Below are 19,599 nucleotides of genomic sequence, written 5' to 3' on the forward strand. Positions count from 1 at the left end.
GTGGCTCAAGCCTGTAATCCCAGCACTTTGGGACGCCGAGACGGGCGGATCACGAGGTCAGGAGAGCGAGACCATCCTGGCTAACACAGTGAAACCCCGTCTCTACTAAAAAATACAAAAAACTAGCCGGGCGAGGTGGCGGGCGTCTGTAGTCCCAGCTACTCGGGAGGCTGAGGCAGGAGAATGGTGTGAACCCAGGAGGCGGAGCTTGCAGTGAGCTGAGATCCGGCCACTGCACTCCAGCCTGGGTGACAGAGCGAGACTCCGTCTCAGAAAAAAACAAAACAAAACAAAAAACAACAAAAAAACATATATACACAGTGGTGGAGACAAGTAAAAACTATGGCAGACATAATTTCTGTTGTTTATATTCAAGTAATATAAACAATCTTAATTTTGTTTTTTTAAAAAGGAAATTAAAAAGTAAAAATATGAATATGTTTATTTAACTATACGCTGAAATAAACTAAAATTGTGAGATACAGTCTTACTTGGCCAAAAGAGTAAGAAGTCTGCCTCCTACTATAACCAAGAGGCTACAACAATGACATTCTTTTATATTTAGATCAACAAATCTAAGGCAAAAGCAATTATATAAAGTTAGATTTTCCCTGAAATTACCTGAAAGATTAAAATAAACAAGTTGCTTTAATCAATACCCAAACTGCATTTTACATGGAAAATACCTTTTTTGAAGGGGCTCCGGTGGATGGCACGTCAATTACAAAAGGTGTGTTAGTGTAGTTTTGTAAATAGGATCCATCTCCAGGACTTGGGGTTTCTAATGGCAAAAATCCCAAAACTGAGAAGAGGTTGAAATCAAGGTGTCAAAAAGTCATCAAGGCATATATAAAGCAGCAGTATACTTAAATTAGAAGGTCTAAAAGGAAGAGAATGGCAAATCAGTCTTAGGAACAGTGAGGATCTGAGGGGCAGATTAAAAATAAGCTGTGAATATAGACTATTCCACCCACCATAACTAAAACTAAAAAAAGCTATCAAACAAGGAACTAAAGTGAGCAACAATGACTGATCTCAGGAGATTTATTAGAAATAAAGAAGAGTAGCTTTATAAATCTAAGATCCAAATGATCAGATTACTTCAAATTCTTGGAATTTATGGGATTTAGACACAACTACAGAGAAAATGTCTCTAGAGACCATTAGATAACAATAACTCTCCAGAGTGGCAATCTCATGGTCATGCTATTTTAGTAGTTCCCTGGCCTCAGAACCTGATTCATAGCATTTCTTCTAGTAGATATAGATATAGATATAGATTTTTTTTTTTTTGAGACAGAGTCTTGCTCTGTTGCCCAGGCTGGGGTGCAGTGGCATGATCTCAGCTCACTGTAACCTCCACCTGCTGGGTTCAAACGATTCTTGTGCCTCAGCCTCCCAACTACCTGGGATTACATGTATCTGTCACCATGCCTGGCTAATTTTTGTAATTTTAGTAGAGCTAGGGTTTCACCATGTGGGCCAGACTGGTCTTGAGCTCCTGGTCTCAAGTAATCTGCCTATCTCAGCCTCCCAAAGTGCTGGGATTACAGGCATGAGCCACCATGCCCAACCCGTTCTAGCACATAATTTTTCATTTTGATACTTTTGGATATGTATCCTCTGGGCTGAGTTCCTGTATTTATACATACATATACTACTAATAATTTTGATAAAATATTTTATATTAATAGGTGTGACAGCTAGGTTCAGTGGCTCACGGTAATCCTAGCACTTTGGGAGGCCATGGCAGGAGGATCACTAGAGGCCAGGAGTTCCAGATCAGCTTGAGCAACACAACAAGACCCCATCTCTACAAAAAAAACTTAAAAAATTAGCCAGGTATGTTGGCATGTGCCTGTAGTCCTAGCTACTCAGGAGTCTAAGGCAGGAGGATCGCTTGAGCCCAGGAATTTGAGGCTGCCGTGAGCTATGATTGTGCCATTGCACTCTAACCTGGGTGACAGAGTGAGATCCTGTCTCAAACAAAAAACGGTAAGTGTCAAATTTCCTCGATGTTTTGGAAAAGAACATTTTAACAGCAACCAATGGTGCTCTGATTATAATATTTCATGAGGCTCACTGCTATCCAATAATGCACAGTCATAGACAGTATTTCTTAATGTGTTTACTACCTAATTTAAGAGTTTTACATTTTTCTCCAATTTTTTTTTTGAGACGGAGTCTTGTCCTGTCTCCTAGGCTGGACTGCAGTGGTGCCATCTCGGCTCACTGCAACCTCTGCCCACTGTAACCTCTGCGTCCCGGGTTCAAGTGGTTCTCTTGCCTCAGCCTCCCAAGTAGCTGGATCTATAGAAGCATGTCACCACGCCCGACTAATTTTTTGTATTTTTAGTAGAGATGGGGTTTCGCCATGTTGGCCAGGATGGTCTTGATCTCCTGACCTCGTGATCTGCCCACCTCGGTCTCCCAAAGTGCTGGGATTACAGGTGTGAGCCACCGTGCCCAGCCAATCCAATATTTAATATCAATTTTTTTTGAGTCGGAGTCTTGCTGTGTTACCCAGGCTGGAGTGTAGCAGCTCCATCTCGGCTCACCGCAACCTCCGCCTCCTGGGTTCAAGCAATTCTCCTGTCTCAGCCTCCCGAGTAGCTGGGATTACAGGCGCCCACCACCACACCCAGCTAATTTTTATGTTTAGTAGAGACAGGGTTTCACCATGTTGGCCAGGCTGGTCTCGAACTCCTGATCTCAGGTGATCTGCCTGCCTTGGCCTCCCAAAGTGCTGGGATTACAGGCGTGAGCCACCGCGCCTGTCAACATCATCATGTGCTGTTTTTTACTTCATTTTCTGAAAACAGAATGCCCCTGTTCCCATACTGATTTAGAAGTTGCCATTACAATAATCTGCATTACAAACAATATGAGTTATTATAAGATTATTTAGTACTACAGCACATTTGAAAGTATCTTGTTTGACTTACCCTGGGGTTAATGGGCTAAGAGCTGCTGGTCCTCCTAATAAACTTCGACCAGTTTTTGGTTTATTTTGAACCTGTTTAGATAATATGGAAGTTCCTGTTCCCAGTGGGACAGTATCAGGTGAAATTACAGCTGAATCAATATAAGACACTGGGGAATCTGTATTCAAGGAGTACTTTGAATTGGAAGATTCTAAATTCAATCTGTTTAATTCCTGAAACAGAAAATTTCTACCAAGTCATTCACAATATATTATTTAGTTCAGATCATTCTTTGTAGTTTTCATAATATTTTGAACACTCGAATATAAGACACTTACAATTGTGTCCTGGGGTGTTTCCGTAAGAACTGTCTCAGGCTGTCTGTGAGATAAACTATGATTAGGTACTTGTGTTGTGCAAGAGTTGGGCAGACAGTTGCTAAAGTTCTGTAAAGATGTGAATTTAAATGTTTGGTCAGGATCTGGCTTTTCACCTGTGAAGACAAAAAAAAAAAAGTTTCTCTCTGAGGAAGTGAGGAATACATTTTTTTCAAGTAAGAATAAGTTAGTGGAAATAGGAAATAGGCCTTATCCAAAATTTTAAATTCTCCTGTCCACTTCTGCTAATCAAATTTACTCCCTAAAAGCCCATCTATCAATATATCATAAAAGTTTACTAGTAAGATAAAGCTGTAAATTTAGAAAATAAACTACAAGAACACTAATTTTAAACATAACAAATCACAGAAAAATGCAGATTTCTGTGTTTGTTTTAAAGCTGAAAATAAGTAGATCTCATTTTTCTCGAAGTAGGAGATGTGGTTGAAGAGTTAAAACCCATTATATTTTACAGTGAAGGTTGAAGCCCTTCTCTCTCTCTCTCTCTCTCTCTCTCTCTCTCTCTCTATATATATATATATATAGATGCAACAATGTTGAAAAATGGTCCTTCATGTATCTCAAATGTACTGAGAAATTCTCTCCCTATACTGTTCAGGTCTTGTAAGTTTCTGCTCCAGGCATTCTATTAATTGCATTAGAAATTCTATTAATTTTCTTATTCAGAAAGCAATTTTTGCTAGTGTTAAACACACAATATAACCCATTCTAGAGGACACCAGCTACTTGAAAGTAGATTGACTAAACAGAAAATCTACTGTATTTAATCTTTGTGTAATTTTCAGCTATATGATTCTTGAAACATACCTATGATTCTAACTTATTTTTTATTTTCAATTTTAACTTGGAAAAATACTTTTCTTGGGGGTAGATGATCTGTATTGCTCTCCAAAAATTAAGTAGCGGGAAAAAAGGAGATGGGAACCCACCCACCTCTCAACCCCACCCACCTACCTATTTCACATAATGATTCAAAAGGAGACCAGAGGAAAGATTTAAACTAAGGCTCTTTTGGTAACATTCTGATCCTTTGGCAAGCCGATCTGTCTTGCTGTGGAGAGAAACAAGTAGATTAAATAAGCTACAAACCTCAAAACTTTTATCATAAACTTTTAGTACAAAAAATTAGGTAAAAGTTACAGAAGTTCGGAGAGCACTCTTTGTGATGCTTCTCTAAATTACCAATTTCTCCTATCTGCTAATCTCCAAATCAAGTGAAAGCAAATACAACATGAATCAAAAGAAATGCTTACAAAATAAACTATCATTGCCTTCTTGAATATTACTATTACTTTAAACTTCCTGTCAGATATTAGAGTTATTAAGGGAGATACAAAAAGCATTCAAATTCTTCAGTATTATTATTATTTTTTCTTTTTGGAACAAGGTCTGGCTCTATCATACAGGCTGAAATGCAGTGGCATGATCTTGGCTCACTGCAACCTGTATTTCCCAGGCTAAAGCCATCCTCCTACTTCAGCCTCCTGAGCAGCTGGGACTACACGTGTATATCACCACATCCAGCTAATTTTTGCTTTTAGAGACCGGGTTTTGCCATGATGCCCAGGTGGGTCTTGAACTCATGAGCTCAGGTGATTTACCTGTCTTGGCCTTCCAAAATGCTGGGATTACAGGTGTGAGCCACCACACCTGGCCTTTTTGTATTTTTTGTAGAGATGGGGTTTTGCCATGTTGCCCAGGCAGGTCTCGAACTCATAAGCTCAAGTGATCTGCCCACCACAGCCTCCCAAAGTGCTGGAATTACAGACGTGACCCACCACACTTGGCCTTAATTTTTAACGTAACATTCCCAGTGGTAATTCTGAAAGTGATTTAAATGCTTTAAATATAGCATAAATGATCAGTTTTTTTTTTTTTTTTCAGGCTTAATTCACTTTATTTTTCTTGTATAAAAACCCTATGTTGTAGCCACAGCCGGAGCCTGGATCCTCTGCACAGAGACTCTGGTGTGGGTCTTGAGGAGGTCGTCAGTGAATTCCTGACAGGGAGACTTGGTGAATAGTCTCCTTCCAGAGGTCCGGGATCAGGTAGTTGTAGGTCTTAGAGATGGCATCAAAGGTGGCCTTGACGAAGTTGCCCAGGGGGGCAGTGCAGCCCTTGGCTGGGGTATAACCATCATTGATATCAGCCATCATGAGCAGCTTCTTGGGCACAGATGCCGAGAAGATGCCAGTGCCCCTGGGGGCAGGGATGAGGCGCACCAGCACAGAGCTGCAGTGGCCTGTCACCTTGCAAGGGATGGTGTGGGGCTTGCCATTCTCATTCCCCAGTAACCTCTGAACACGGGGACAATGGAGAGCTTGGCCAGGATGATGATGGCCCCACAGATGGCAGTGGCCACCTCCTCCAAGCATTTAACATGCAGACCGATGTGGCCATTGTAGTCCTCGATGGCAACAAACGCCTCGAACCTGGTGCCCTGGCTGGCGCGGGTCTGCTTAATCTTCAAAACCTTGTCCTTGAGAGAGGCCCCCAGGAAAAAGTCAACAATCTCAGATTCCTTGATGGGCAGGGAGAAGAGACAGATCTATTCCAGGGACTTGATCTTCATGTCCTTGACCAGGTGGTCCAGCTTGGCGACGGGAATCCACTCCTTATCCTCGGCCTTGCCTCCATGAGCTCCATGGCCTTGACCTTGGCCCCAGATGCCACTGCCGAAACCTCTGCGGAAGCCACTGTGGTTCCCCATCCCAGGGTCCCCGGGACCCCCCACCCCCAGCTGCACCGGCATCATTCACCATTTGGTGTGTTCTCGGATGAGAGTTTTTTCTTTTTTTTAAAACACAGTAGAGGTGGTAGGTCTTTTTCCTCCCCTCCCCCCTCAAGATCTGTTTGTGGAGGATCTGCTTCCTTAATGAAAAGGACATTTTATGTTTCTTTGTAAATCAGGTGTGTAAATGCTTACATATGGAATCTGGACAATATCCCTGGGAACATTTATACTTGGAAAAATCTGGGGATTATCAGAACAGTATTACTGCCTCTTTAGATTTTTTTTTTTTTTTTTTAGAATCTGGCTCTGTTGCCCAGGCTGGACAGCAATCTCAGCTCGCTGCAACCTCTGCCTCCTGGGTTCAAGTGATTCTCATGCCTCAGCCTCCCGAGTAGGTGGGATTACAGGTGCACACCACCATGCTGGCTAATTTTTATATTTTAGTGGAGACAGGATTTCACCATGTTGGCCAGGCTGTTCTCGAAGTCCTGGACTCAAGTGATCCGCCTGCCACAGCCTCCCAAAGTGTTGGGATTACAGGCGTGAGCCACAGCACATGGTCGCTAATTATTCAATAGAGAGATGAAAGGGGACAAAGATGTAAGAAAAGTAAACTGCTGGGGTACTCTAAATTTAGATCAAAGTTTTTATTAAAATTGAGTCATACACACAAAACCTAGCCAGAAGTTTCCTAAAGAACTGGCATAAAAATATTATTTAAGTGGTATTGGGAAGAAACAGGTTAATTTAGGAATCAGACTTAGTATCAGTTGTATCCTAAACATAGAAGTCTCATGTTCTATAATAGACAAAAAGACTAAAAAATGTTTATCCTGGAGATAGAAAAGAAAACCTAACACACCTTAGCTACAAAACCACATATATGTATAGATTACTAGGTGCAATTCTGGTATATAATGGCTAAAATGAAAAGCCAGGATTGGGGTAGGGTGGTTCCACTTTTGATACTCAATCTTTAAATCTTGATGATGAATAAAAATAACCCTTGGCTGGGTGTTGTGGCTCATGCCTGTAATCCCAGCGTTTTGGGAGGCTGAGGTGCCAGGACTGCTTGAGCCCAGGAGCTTAAGACCAGCCTGGGCAACACAGGGAGACCCATATCTACCAAAATCAGAAAAATATAAAAGAACCCGTCCATATTCCTCTGAAGAAGGAGAAAATAAAACTTTCTTCTTTACATATATGTATACATACACACACATACCTTTCTGAGGAACTGATTTAACTGCAACTTAAAAAAAAAACTTTATTAATGATTTTATCTTAAAATAATAATACACATATAGTTCAGTGCCACATGACATTCTGTTCAAGGACAGATCACATGTATGACAATAGTCCCATAAGATTATTTGTTTTGTTTTGAGATGGGGTTTCACTCTTGTTGCCCAGGCTGGAGTGCAATGGCATGATCTCAGCTCACTGCAACCTCCACCTCTCGAGTTCAAGTGATTCTCCTGTTTCAGCCTCCCCAGTAGCTGGGATTACAGGCTTATGCTACCACGCCCAGGTAATTTTTGCATTTTTAGTTGAGGTGGGGTTTCACCATGTTAACCAGGCTGGTCTCAAACTCCTGACCTTAAGTGATCCAACCATCTCAAAGTGCAAGGATTACACGTGTGAGCCATCACGTCCAGCTGTCTTTCAAACATAGCCATATCCTATAGCTTTTCTCAACCAAATCATTGTATATCCTCCCTACTTTCCCAACACCATTTAATGAAAATCAAACAAAAAAAATTTTTTAATTGCCTATTAAGTTTAGACCATTTAAATTGGTTGAAAAGCACAGGTTGGATGACCATATTCTCTGATTTTCTATGAAGATTCTAATTTCAAAGAGTCTATCTTGCTAAACTCTCTTGTATATATGTGTATATGTATATACACATATACACATATATATACACACATTCATACCGGTTTTAGGTCCAAAAAACTATGGCAATCATAGCCATAAGGAAAACAGACCAAAAATATGACCTGGGCGCAATGGCTGACACCTGTAATCCCAGCACTTCACGAGGCCGAGGCAGGTGAATCACTTGAGGATAGAAGTTTGAGACCAGCCTGGCCAACGTGGTGAAACCTCATCTCCACCAATAATATAAAAATTAGCCAGGCTTGATGGTGCACGCCTACAATCCCAGCTACTTGGGAGGCTGAGACATGAGAATTGCTTGAACCCGGGAGGCGGAGGCTGCAGTGAGCTGAGATCACGCCACTGCACTCCAGCATGAGTGACACAGCAAGACTCTGTTTCAAGAAACAAAAACAAAACAAACAACAACAATAAAAACAAGAAAAATAGACCCAGAGTGTTCAGCAGAGAGAAAAACATTAAAGGGTGAAAAATTATGTTGTATCTGATCTATACTAAATATGCATATTCTATAAATATGTATATTCTACACTTTGGATGAATATTTCAAAACTAAACAAAGAATTAACCTACCAGGTTTTAGAAACCATCCCTACTTAGAAAAATTTCTTCTAAAAATAAACTTCTTTCAAATAAGCAAAATAAAGCATTATAAAACTTAATTACCATACAGGCATAGGATATAGTGAGCTGTATATTTAGTTACAAATATATAGTAGCCGGGCGCGGTGGCTCAAGCCTATAATCCTAGCACTTTGGGAGGCCGAGACGGGCAGATCACGAGGTCAGGAGATTAAGACCATCCTGGCTAACACGGTGAAACTCCGTCTCTACTAAAAAAAAAAATACAGCCGAGCGCGGTGGCTCAAGCCTGTAATCCCAGCACTTTGGGAGGCCGAGACGGGCAGATCACGAGGTCAGGAGATCGAGACCATCCTGGCTAACATAGTGAAACCCCGTCTCTACTAAAAATACAAAAAAAACTAGCCGGGCGAGGTGGCGGGCGCCTGTAGTCCCAGCTACTCGGGAGGCTGAGGCAGGAGAATGCCGTAAACCCGGGAGGCGGAGCTTGCAGTGAGCTGAGATCCGGCCACTGCACTCCAGTCCGGGAGACAGAGCGGGACTTCGCCTCAAAAAAAAAAAAAAAAAAAAAAAGAATGAATTATACAGTAAATACTCAAATATTCATATATTCATTATCTAGATCTGTACCTTACTCTACATATATATATAAATTTTTTTTTTTTTTTTTTGAGACGGAATCTCGCTCTGTCGCCCAGGCTGGTGTGCAGTGGCTGGATCTCAGCTCACTGCAAGCTCCGCCTCCCGGGTTTAGGCCATTCTCCTGCCTCAGCCTCCCGAGTAGCTGGGACTACAGGCACCCACCACCTCGCCCGGCTAGTTTTTTTTGTTTTTTTTTTTTTTTGAGACAGAGTCTCGCTCTGTCCCCCACGCTGGAGTGCAGTGGCCGGATCTCAGCTCACTGCAAACTCCGCCTCCCGGGTTCACGCCATTCTCCTGCCTCAGCCTCCCAAGTAGCCGGGACTACAGGCGCCCGCCACCTCGTCCGGCTAGTTTTTTGTATTTTTTAGTAGAGACGGGGTTTCACTGTGTTAGCCCGGATGGTCTCGATCTCCTGACCTCGTGATCTGCCCGTCTCGGCCTCCCAAAGTGCTGGGATTACAGGCTTGAGCCACCGTGCCCGGCCCATTCTTTTTTTTTCTTTTGAGACAAACTCTTGCTCTGTTGCCCAGGCTGGAGTGCAGTTCACGATCTGGGCTCACTGCAACCTCTGCCTCCCAGGTTCAAGCAATTCTCCTGCCTCAGCCTCCCGAGTAGCTGGGATTACAGGCCTGCAATACCATGCCTGGCTAATTTTTGTATTTTTACTAGAGATGGTGTTTCACCATGTTGGTCAGGCTGGTAACTGCATAATTCTTTAAACCTTTCTGTACATTTGAAATTTTTTATAAAATACTGAGGAAAAATGGAGAAAAAATTTAACTATCAAAAATAGAATTAAACTCTCCTAAAGTAGGCATGCATGTATATAAAAACCAGAGAGCTATACATTAGAAATGAAGTATTTTGTTTGAGAGGTTAACATCAAGTCCAAGTCATCAGGACAGGCTACGATTCTGAAAATCTTGTTATCATGCTGCAAATTATTCTTGGCTATTATCAGAACACCAGTAGATTCCATTGTTTTCATCTGACAAAACTCCAAGTTAGCTGGGCGCAGTGGATCACGCCTGTAATCCCAGCACTTTGGAAGGCCGTAGGTGGAAGGATCATGAGGTCAAGAGATCAAGACCATCCTGGCCAACATGGTGAAACCCCTTCTCTACTAAAAATACAAAAATTAGCCGGGTGTGGTGGTGCATGCCTATAGTCTCAGCTATTCAAGAGGCTGAGGCAGAATCGCTTGAACCAGGAAGGCAAAGGCTGCAATGAGCCGAGATCATGCCACTGCATTCCAGCCTGGCGGCAGAGCCAGACCCCATCTCACAAAAAAAAAAAAAAAAAAAAGAACCTCCAAGTTAAAGAACACTATTAGATATTATTTTGGGTATTCACCTGGACTGGGTGGTCCTAAACTATCATAGCCAAGATTTTGGTTACCAGAGAGAACAAATAAAGGTAACGGTGGGGGACTGGTGTTTTAATGGGGGATTCTTCTATCTGAATGTTCAATTCACTGACAATATACTCCTTGAAAAGACGCTGAGAGAATTAAAGAATTGTAAAATACCTCGTTGAGCACCTGGCCCACAGCAGACACTCAAAAATGTTAGTTACCCCTTCTCTTCCCCTTCAATTTTCAATTCTTGTGAATCCCTCCTCTTCTAGTACCACATTGACGTTGTGCCTTAACCAAAAAAGAAAGAAAGAAAGAAAAAAATATTTATGTCATTTTTGGGGTCCAGAGCTCACCATTAAATCCAAAGTGCAACTCATCTTACTTCCATGTACTCCATGTAGTACTAAGAGGATAACTGCAGGTTGCAAGGCAATCTCACAGCACACAAATTTTAGTCATCTAACTTTCTAAGAACATATTGTGGCCCAAAGCTCAATGCGCTTTGTTGTTCTCGATTACTACAAAAGGTTTAACTATTTTTTAAAAGTACATTACATGCTAAATTATACTGAAATAGAACATGCTCATTGTAGAAAATGCAAAAAATATGAAAAGGAAACCAACTACAATTCTACTATGCTGACTGGTCATTTGTCAATGATAAAAGCTGATCCAGTTGGTTATTTAGAGGAAGAGAATTTAAGTATCCCAATGACCCAGGCACAGTTTTTGCATGGTACTTTACTTAATTCTCCGATACGTAGTGTTCTATCACATGATAATTCACAATGACATTTACCAATTGCCCTATATGAACATTTTTAGTTTTTTACATTCCCCCAAATCAGACCACTTAACACTTTTGATTATCCATTCCTGTTTTGATTTTGTTCTTTATTTAATTAGGATTACGCTGTATATATAATTTTATACACAGACAAGCTCGCCCTGGAAAATACCTTTTTTCTTTTTGGTTTTTTTTTTCTATTTTTATTTTTTATTCTGGGAAATATTTCTAATTCAACATACTTTATAAAATCATATCTCACATTGCCTTTTAGGGGTCTGAAGATTGTTCTCTGTTATTGTACTAAAACACAGGAGAGCAAAAAGGGATTTATCTATTTTAATGTCATGACTCATACAAGGAAATTAAGGGGAGAAGTAAGCTGGCTGAAATTAATAAAATATCCTATGATTTGATCTATATGGAGGGGAGAGTAAGACAAATGGAGATTGTGTTATTGCAATTACTGATCCCCCAGAGACTTCTGAACACTGAAATTTTAATAAAAAAATTACACATTTTTCTAAACAGATCTAATAGAGGAATACTTCCAACTAACAAATACGAATAAACATACTTCACGGTAACTAAAAATGCTTTTTTCTGAAGACAAAATATATTTGTGCCCAACAGTATTTATATATGAGAGCCTATCATTCTCCAAAAATATGCACGAATTCACAGGAATATTGATGTAGAACATGTGAGAACAAGCTTGGATATAGCTATCTGGGTATCTTTATTAAATATAAACATTATATTTTTAAGCAAATGGAGAATGGGGAAAATTAATAGGATTATACGTATAGCAGATAATGTACGCAGAAGAGCAGAACTCAGAACCAGGCACTTGAAAGTGTACTTGCAGAATCTTACCTAACAATTTTATCCAAGTTAAAACTTAAAAGGCACTACAGTCGGCCCTCCCTGGCCAAAGGTTCTGCATTCTTGGAGTCAGCCAACCTCAAATTGAAAATACAGTATTCTCAGGATGCAGAATCCTTGGATATGGAATGTCACCTTTTCATATCAGCAGGTTCCACAGGACCGACTGCAGGACTTGGGCATCCACGTATTTTGCTATCTGCAGAGGGCTCTGGAAGCAATCCCTGAGAATACTGAGGGATGGCTATATTAGAAAACACAGGGGCCAGGCTCGGTGGCTCATGCCTGTAATCCCAGCACTTTGGGAGGGAGGCTGAGGCAGGCAGATCACGAGGTCAGGAGATCGAGACATTCCTGGCTAACACGGTGAAACCCATCTCTACTAAAAATACAAAAAATTAGCCGGGCGAGGTGGCGGGCGCCTGTAGTCCCAGCTACTGGGGAGGCTGAGGCAGGAGAATGGCGTGAACTTGGGAGGCAGAGTTTACGGTGAGCCAAGACCGCGCCACTGCACTCCAGCCTGGGAGACAGAGCAAGACTCAATCTCAAAAAAAAAAAAAAAAGGAAAAAAGGAAAAAAAGAAAGCACAGGTGGTATTTATTAAACATGCACAGAATACACCTGGCAGGATAAAAAATATAGCAATAATGATTGCCCCTGGGGCAAGGAAGGTCATATTGGAGATTATGAAGGAGAGTGATTCATTTTTCACAGCATACCCTTTTATACTATTTAAACTTTAAAGATATATATGTATTTATAACTTAAAAAAATAAAAAGAAAAGCAGAGTTGAGTAACAAAATACATAAGGTGACATTGTATTATAACCTAATAAATATCCAATTATAACCCAATGAGTATAAATATCCATGAATTTATAATCGTAGAAATAAATGTCTGAAAAAATAAACAAAAAATCTTCTGTGTAGAAAAATCCCAAATAATTGATGTAGATATTGCCCCTTCAAGAAGGTAGAACGTAACTCCCCACCCACCAAGTGTGGTTGTTTACAGTGACTTACAGTATTGGAGGTTTGAGGAGATGGGGGAGGATGTGGGGAAACCTGACAAACACTGCCTCACTCAGGGGACCAAGGTTAACATCATCAGTGATAAGTCACGAGGACAGCACGCACTCTTGATAAGAAGATGAGAACTGCACTTCACCTCTGTGGTCTTCCTCCCCAAAATGTAAAAACCTAGGCTGATCATGAGAAAAATCCATAATGAGGGCTTTCTACAAAATACCTAACCAGTACTCTTCAAAACTGTCAAGGCCATCAAAAACAAGGAACATCTGAGAAATCGACAATCTAGAGGAAAACATGATGACTAAATATCATGTGGTATAGGATCATGAGGCAGAAAAAGGTCAAAACTAAGGAAATCTGAATGAAGTATGGACTTGAGTTAATAACAGTGTATCAATACTGGTCCATTAGTTGTAACAAATATCCCACACTAATCTAAGACCTTAGTAACAGGGGCAACTAAGTACAGCATATATGGAAACCCTCTATTATCTTTGGAACTTTTGTATAAATCTAAAACTACTCTAAATTTTAAATTTTTATTTTTTACAAAAGGCAAAACATTCAAAAAGAATATTATTTCTTAAAATTAAAAGGTGGAGGCTGGGCGTGGTGGCTCAGGCCTGTAATCCCAGCACTTTGGGAGGCCCAGGCGGGAGGATGACGAGGTCAGGAGATCGACACCATCTTGGCTAACACAATGAAACCCCGTATCTACTAAAAATACAAAAAATTAGCCGGGTGTGGTGGCAGGTGCCTGTAGTCTCAGCTACTCAGGAGGCTGAGGCAGGAGAATGGCTTGAATCCAGGAGGCGGAGCTTGCAGTGAGCTGAGATCGTGCCACTCCAGCCTAGGCGAGAGTCAGAGACTCTGTCTCAAAAAAAAAAAAAAAATTAAAAGCTGGAATGCCAAAAAAGTTTAAAAAGATACTTGAATTAAAGAAACAAACTAGGCTGGGCACGGTGGCTCAAGCCTGTAATCCCAGCACTTTGGGAGGCCGAGACGGGCAGATCATGAGGTCAGGAGAGCGAGACCATCCTGGCTAACATGGTGAAACCCCGTGTCTACTAAAAAATACAAAAAGCTAGCCGGGGGAGGTGGCGGGTGCCTGTAGTCCCAGCTACTCGGGAGGCTGAGGCAGGAGAATGGCGTGAACCCGGGAGGCGGAGCTTGCAGTGAGCTGATATCTGGCCACTGCACTCCAGCCTGCGCGACAGAGCGAGACTCCGTCTCAAAAAAAAAAAAAAAAAGAAACAAACTAACATATTGGGGAATATTAGTGATGACCCAAGGCAGAAATAAAACACTAAAATGTACAGCATCCCTAATTTATGTGGGAATGAACAAGGTTCTCTTGGGAAAATGAAATACGGAGAACCAAAGTAATATACACACTGTCACGCACTGCACAATGTTTCGGTCAACCACGAACCATGTGATCCCATAAGATTTTATGTATTACCTTTTTAAACGTTTAGATATGGTTAAATACACAAATACCTACTGTTGTGCTACAACTGCTCATGGGATTCAGTACAGTCACATGACGTACAGGTTTGCAGCCTAGCAACAATAGGCTATGCCATATAACCTAGGTGTACAGGAAATCCTACCATCTAGGTTTGTATAAGTGTACTCTATGATGTTCACACAATCATGACATTGCCAAATGACACATTTTTCAGAATATATCCCCATCACTAAGCAATGCAAGACTGTACTTAAAAATGTTAATCTATTTTCAAATTTTGCAGTGATTTCATACAACAGTTTAGCTCAGACTTAACAAAAATAAAATGAGAAAATGCCCCTCTCACCATTAGCTTCTGCCAGAAAGGATTTGTTACTGCCCCGAGCCTTATCAGTCAGGTCTTCAGTTATATCCATGTGTCGGTGGATTTCTTCACGCATTTCTTCCCGAATTTTGTAGATCTCTGCTTCCCAATAATCTTTGTTTAGACAGTCAGTTAATTCTGCAAGCTGGACCTTTGTGCTGTAGTACCAAATTTTCTTTTCATTTTCATTTCTGTATCTTATTCTCTATTTAAAAATGGGGGGAAATACTTTATATGTTTGACATAATGCCGCTTATCTGACAGTTTCATCTACCCAGTGAAAAGTTAAAACAAAGCTTATGCACTAAAACTCAATATATGTGCTCACAAGAGATCCCTGCAGGTCTTACTCAAACTTGATTTACTCTGAGAAAGGACATCTAAAAAACATGACACAAAGAAAGATGACCTCAAAATTCAGAACCACGTGAGAGTACTTTGTGGAAGCCAGTTTCAGCTACATCTCAATGAACTTTAAGATCATCAATGTAACAATATGATGAGCAGAATGTATTTAGAATTATTTTATTTTATTTATTTTTTGAGACAGAATTTTTCTCGTTGTCCAGGCTGGAGTGCTGCGGCGCGATCTCAGCTCACTGCAACCTCTGCCTCCCCAGTTCAAGCGATGCTCCTGCCTCAGCCTCCAGAATAGCTGGGACTACAGGCATGTGCCACCATGCCTGGCTAATTTTTGTACTTTTAGTAGAGATGGAGTTTCATCACGTTGGCCAGTATGTTCTCCCTTTACTGACTTTGTTATCCGCCCACCTTGGCCTACCAAAGTGCTGGGATTACAGGCATGAGCCACTGCACCCTGCCTAGAATTATTTTAGAATAAAACAAATTTATTTTAGAGACAGAGTCTCATTTTGTCACCCAGGCTAGAGTGCAGTGGCACCATCATGGCTCACTGTGTACTCAGACTCCTAGGCTCAAGCAATTCTCCCGCCTCAGCCTCCCAAGTAGCTAGGATTACAGACATGTGCCGCCATACCCAGCTAACTTTGTAATATAGTTTAGAAATATTTCCATCAAAATGGTGTAAATGTTTGCTAAGTTCTGATTCTTGAAGGAGTTTTCTCAAATAATATCTCATCCCTCTTCTTTACTTCTGGCAATCGAAGCCCAAACTAGAGAAAAGAGGAGCGTCCTCTCCTGCCTAAAACTCTCCTAAGGTTTCATTCACTTTTAATGGATTTAAAGACTTCAACAGAGATGGTCACTAACTTAAAAGAAACAGGTAAATTAATGTCTAGGACTAGACATAGAGGAACACATATAATGGTATTTCTGTTCCCACTCAAAAGGAATTCTAGAGTATGTGTGAGGCAATTGATGAGAGTGAGTCTGATTTTCCTGTTTCCTCAATGGCAAACTGAGGGAACTGAAAGAACTGGGCTTTAGGAGAGATCTGGCTTTAAATAGGCTCATTTGCTTATAAGATATGTGGACATGGAGAAAACACAAGCTCTCTGAGTCTCTAAGACATTTTACTTACCTCACTTGTAAAATGAGGATATAATAAAACCTGCCTGCAGGCCACTATAAGACTTACAGGTATAATGATAAGGCATCTACCATAGTGCCTGGGCACATCAGTGATCAATAAATGTTAAATATTATTATTAAGATAATAAATGAATAAAAACTTAGCAGCATACCAGGAATGAGTCACTCAGTAATTCTGAAGAAAGAAGTGCTATATCAAATCATAGATAAATAAAAGGATACTGGTGGAGTACCCTGATTCTGAAACTCTGAAATCCAAAATGCTCCAAGATTTAAAAGTTTTTGAGTGCCAACATCTGTTCAAAGGAAATGCTCATTAGAGCATTTCAGATATTCAGATTAGGAATGATCAACTGGTAAGTATAATACAAATATTCCAAAGCCCATAACACTTCTCATCCAAAGCATCTTAGATAAGAGATGCTCAACCTACAGAGTATTCACTGATTTATCATTTTTCTTCTTGAAGCTACGGAAAGATAAATTCATTAAAGCATAAAGCAGCAAAACAGCAAACACCTGCTAATCCATTCAAAGAAAAGTTGTTTTTTTTGGGGGGGGGGATCGGTTTTGTTTTGTTTAATCTTTCTCTTTTTTTGGTGGTGGTGGTGGTGACGGAGTCTCACTCTGTTGCCCAGGCTGGAGTGCAGTGGTGCAATCTTGGCTCACCATAACCTCCGCCTCCCAGGTTCAAGCGATTCTCCTGCCTCAGCCTCCTGAGTAGCTAGGACGACAGGCACATGCCACCATGCCCAGCTAATTTTTATGTTTTTAGGGGAGACGGGGTTTCACTATGTTGGCCAGGCTAATCTTGAATTTCTGGGCTCAAGTGATCCACCCATCTGGCCTCCTAAAAAGTGCTGGGATTACAGGCCTGAGCCACCCCGCCTGGCCACCCTCTTCAAACAAAATACGGGCATTTCCATTGCCTAGGTCTTCACCTTGTCTACTTTATTGACTTACATTACTTACCTAGTCCCTGGAGACATATACACATTTGCCACCCTTAGGGCTCAATCAAATTGTATTGAATGCATTTATTTGGCAATTAGTGCTTGTAGTTTAATTTTCATTTCACATATGTGTTCCATTTTCCTAACTGGATTGAAATAAGTCCTTTGATGTACAGAATCCTGTTAGGTATTTTTCTTTCTTTTTTTTTAAATTTTGAGACAGGGTCTTGCTCTGTCACTCAGGCTGGAGTGCAGCGGTGCAATCACGGCTCTGTGCAACATCCACCTCCCAGGCTCAAGCAATCCTTCCCCCTCCCCCTCTCGCGTAGCTGGGACCACAGGTGCACACCACCATGCCCGGCTAATTTTTCAAATTTCTTCTAGAGACAAGGTCCTACTATGTTGCCCAGGCTGGTCTCGAACTTGTGACCTCAACTTGTCCAGCCTTGGCCTCTCAAAGGGCTGGGACTGCAGGTGTGAGCTATCGCGCCCGGCCAACTATTTTTCTTTAAACTACTTTTTGGGGCCCGGCGCGGTGGCTCAAGCCTGTAATCCCAGCACTTTGGGAGGCCGAGACGGGCGGATCACGAGGTCAGGAGATCGAGACCATCCTGGTTAACACGGTGAAACCCCGTCTCTACTAAAAAATACAAAAAACTAGCCGGGCGAGGTGGTGGGCGCCTGTAGTCCCAGCTACTCGGGAGGCTGAGGCAGGAGAATGGCGTAAACCCGGGAGGTGGAGCTTGTAGTGAGCTGAGATCCGGCCACTGCACTCCAGCCTGGGCCACAGAGCGAGACTCCGTCGCAAAAATAAATAAACAAATAAATAAAAATAAACTACTTTTTGGTTGTCACTTATCTCAATAAATATTAATATATGTTTATAAAACCTTTCTCTTATCTGAAGGGCTGACCTCAACCACTCAGGGTTGAGTCCCTGTGATAAGGTTTCAGAGCGCCTGAAATGTCATCATGATTCGTCCCCTGGGCTAAGCTGAAACCTAGTGACTTGTCGGGTCAATAAGGTTATTTCCTGATAATACAAACATGTAACACCGTGAAGTAGGTTTTAGGCAAGATTCCGTCTTTTCCACTGCAAAGAAGAGGTAAGTTCTTGCTGAAGCGGTCGAGATCCTACCTGAGACACTGGGAAGGTGGCAGGAGATTGGAACATGCAGTAGCCGCCTTCTGGAGTTTACCGAGGCTTTCCGAGTGGGGATTCCGCGCAACAGGTCTTAGGGCCCCCCTGCCTCCGGGCGAGGCAGCTGGGGGCGTGGCTCCTGGCACAGATCTGGAGCAGTTGTCATCTGAGTCAATTTCAGGACTCCAGCTACAAGCTTCGGAGTTTCCTAAATTCTGGAGGCTTGTCTCCCTGTTCCCCGACCCCGACTAATTTCCCTCCGTCGCTGGCGCTGCCCGGTCCCTTAGGTTGCTCGGGCCGCCCCCCTCCCCGACTTTTTTTTTTCTCTCTCTCGCTGGCTCTTTCAGCCTCAGTTTCCCTAGGGGGCGGGAGGGGAATGATATTTGGGGGCTCTCCTACCTTCCTCTCCGAGAGGCAGTAGGGGAAACGCGGGGAGGAAGTTCGGTCGGCTTTGGGCTCCAGTCAGGGGTCCGCGGAGACTGTGGTCTCCAAAGGCCTTAGAGGCCGGGCATTTCGCGAGCGCCACCGCGCAGGGCTGCGCGGAGCACAGGCGCCGCGCGCTCTCCGCCCACGACTCAGTGCTCTCGTGCTCCCCCTAGAGGCCGCCACGCCACCTCGGTCCTCCCAGGCTCGTGGGAGGTGCAGCTCACGTGACCACGCTCCCGTAGACTGCAGAAACAAAATGTCGGCTGAAGGCGATCCGGAGTGTGGCCCCAGACATTCGGATTGAGCCTTCTCTCTCCAACCGCTTCTGCCAGCCGGGCCCCTCCGACCTCCCCACCGGGCCGGCGCTCCCCACCTCCCCCACTGCGCCCGCCCCTCCCCATCCGCTTTCCCTTCTACCTACGCCTGGGCTCCAATTAGGGGACGGCGGGGCAGGCTGACCAAGCAGCCCGCGGCTCCAGCTGCAGAGC

The 19,599-nt window shown here is 42.4% G+C and overlaps 1 long non-coding RNA gene and 1 pseudogene across 1 annotated transcript; both read right to left on the reverse strand.

The window, feature by feature from the left end:
• Positions 1 to 702: 702 nt before the first annotated feature.
• On the reverse strand, positions 703 to 6,074 carry LOC104664858 (annotated as a pseudogene).
• Positions 6,075 to 10,500: 4,426 nt separating this feature from the next.
• On the reverse strand, positions 10,501 to 19,368 carry LOC115894750. The gene is made up of 3 exons (XR_004054911.1): positions 18,683 to 19,368; positions 15,062 to 15,284; positions 10,501 to 10,828 (listed from the first exon to the last, which is right to left on the reverse strand). It is a non-coding gene; the product is annotated as an uncharacterized LOC115894750 (long non-coding RNA).
• Positions 19,369 to 19,599: the final 231 nt, after the last annotated feature.

Source organism: Rhinopithecus roxellana, chromosome 19 (genome assembly GCF_007565055.1).
Source record: "Rhinopithecus roxellana isolate Shanxi Qingling chromosome 19, ASM756505v1, whole genome shotgun sequence".
NCBI classification, from domain to species: domain Eukaryota; kingdom Metazoa; phylum Chordata; class Mammalia; order Primates; family Cercopithecidae; genus Rhinopithecus; species Rhinopithecus roxellana.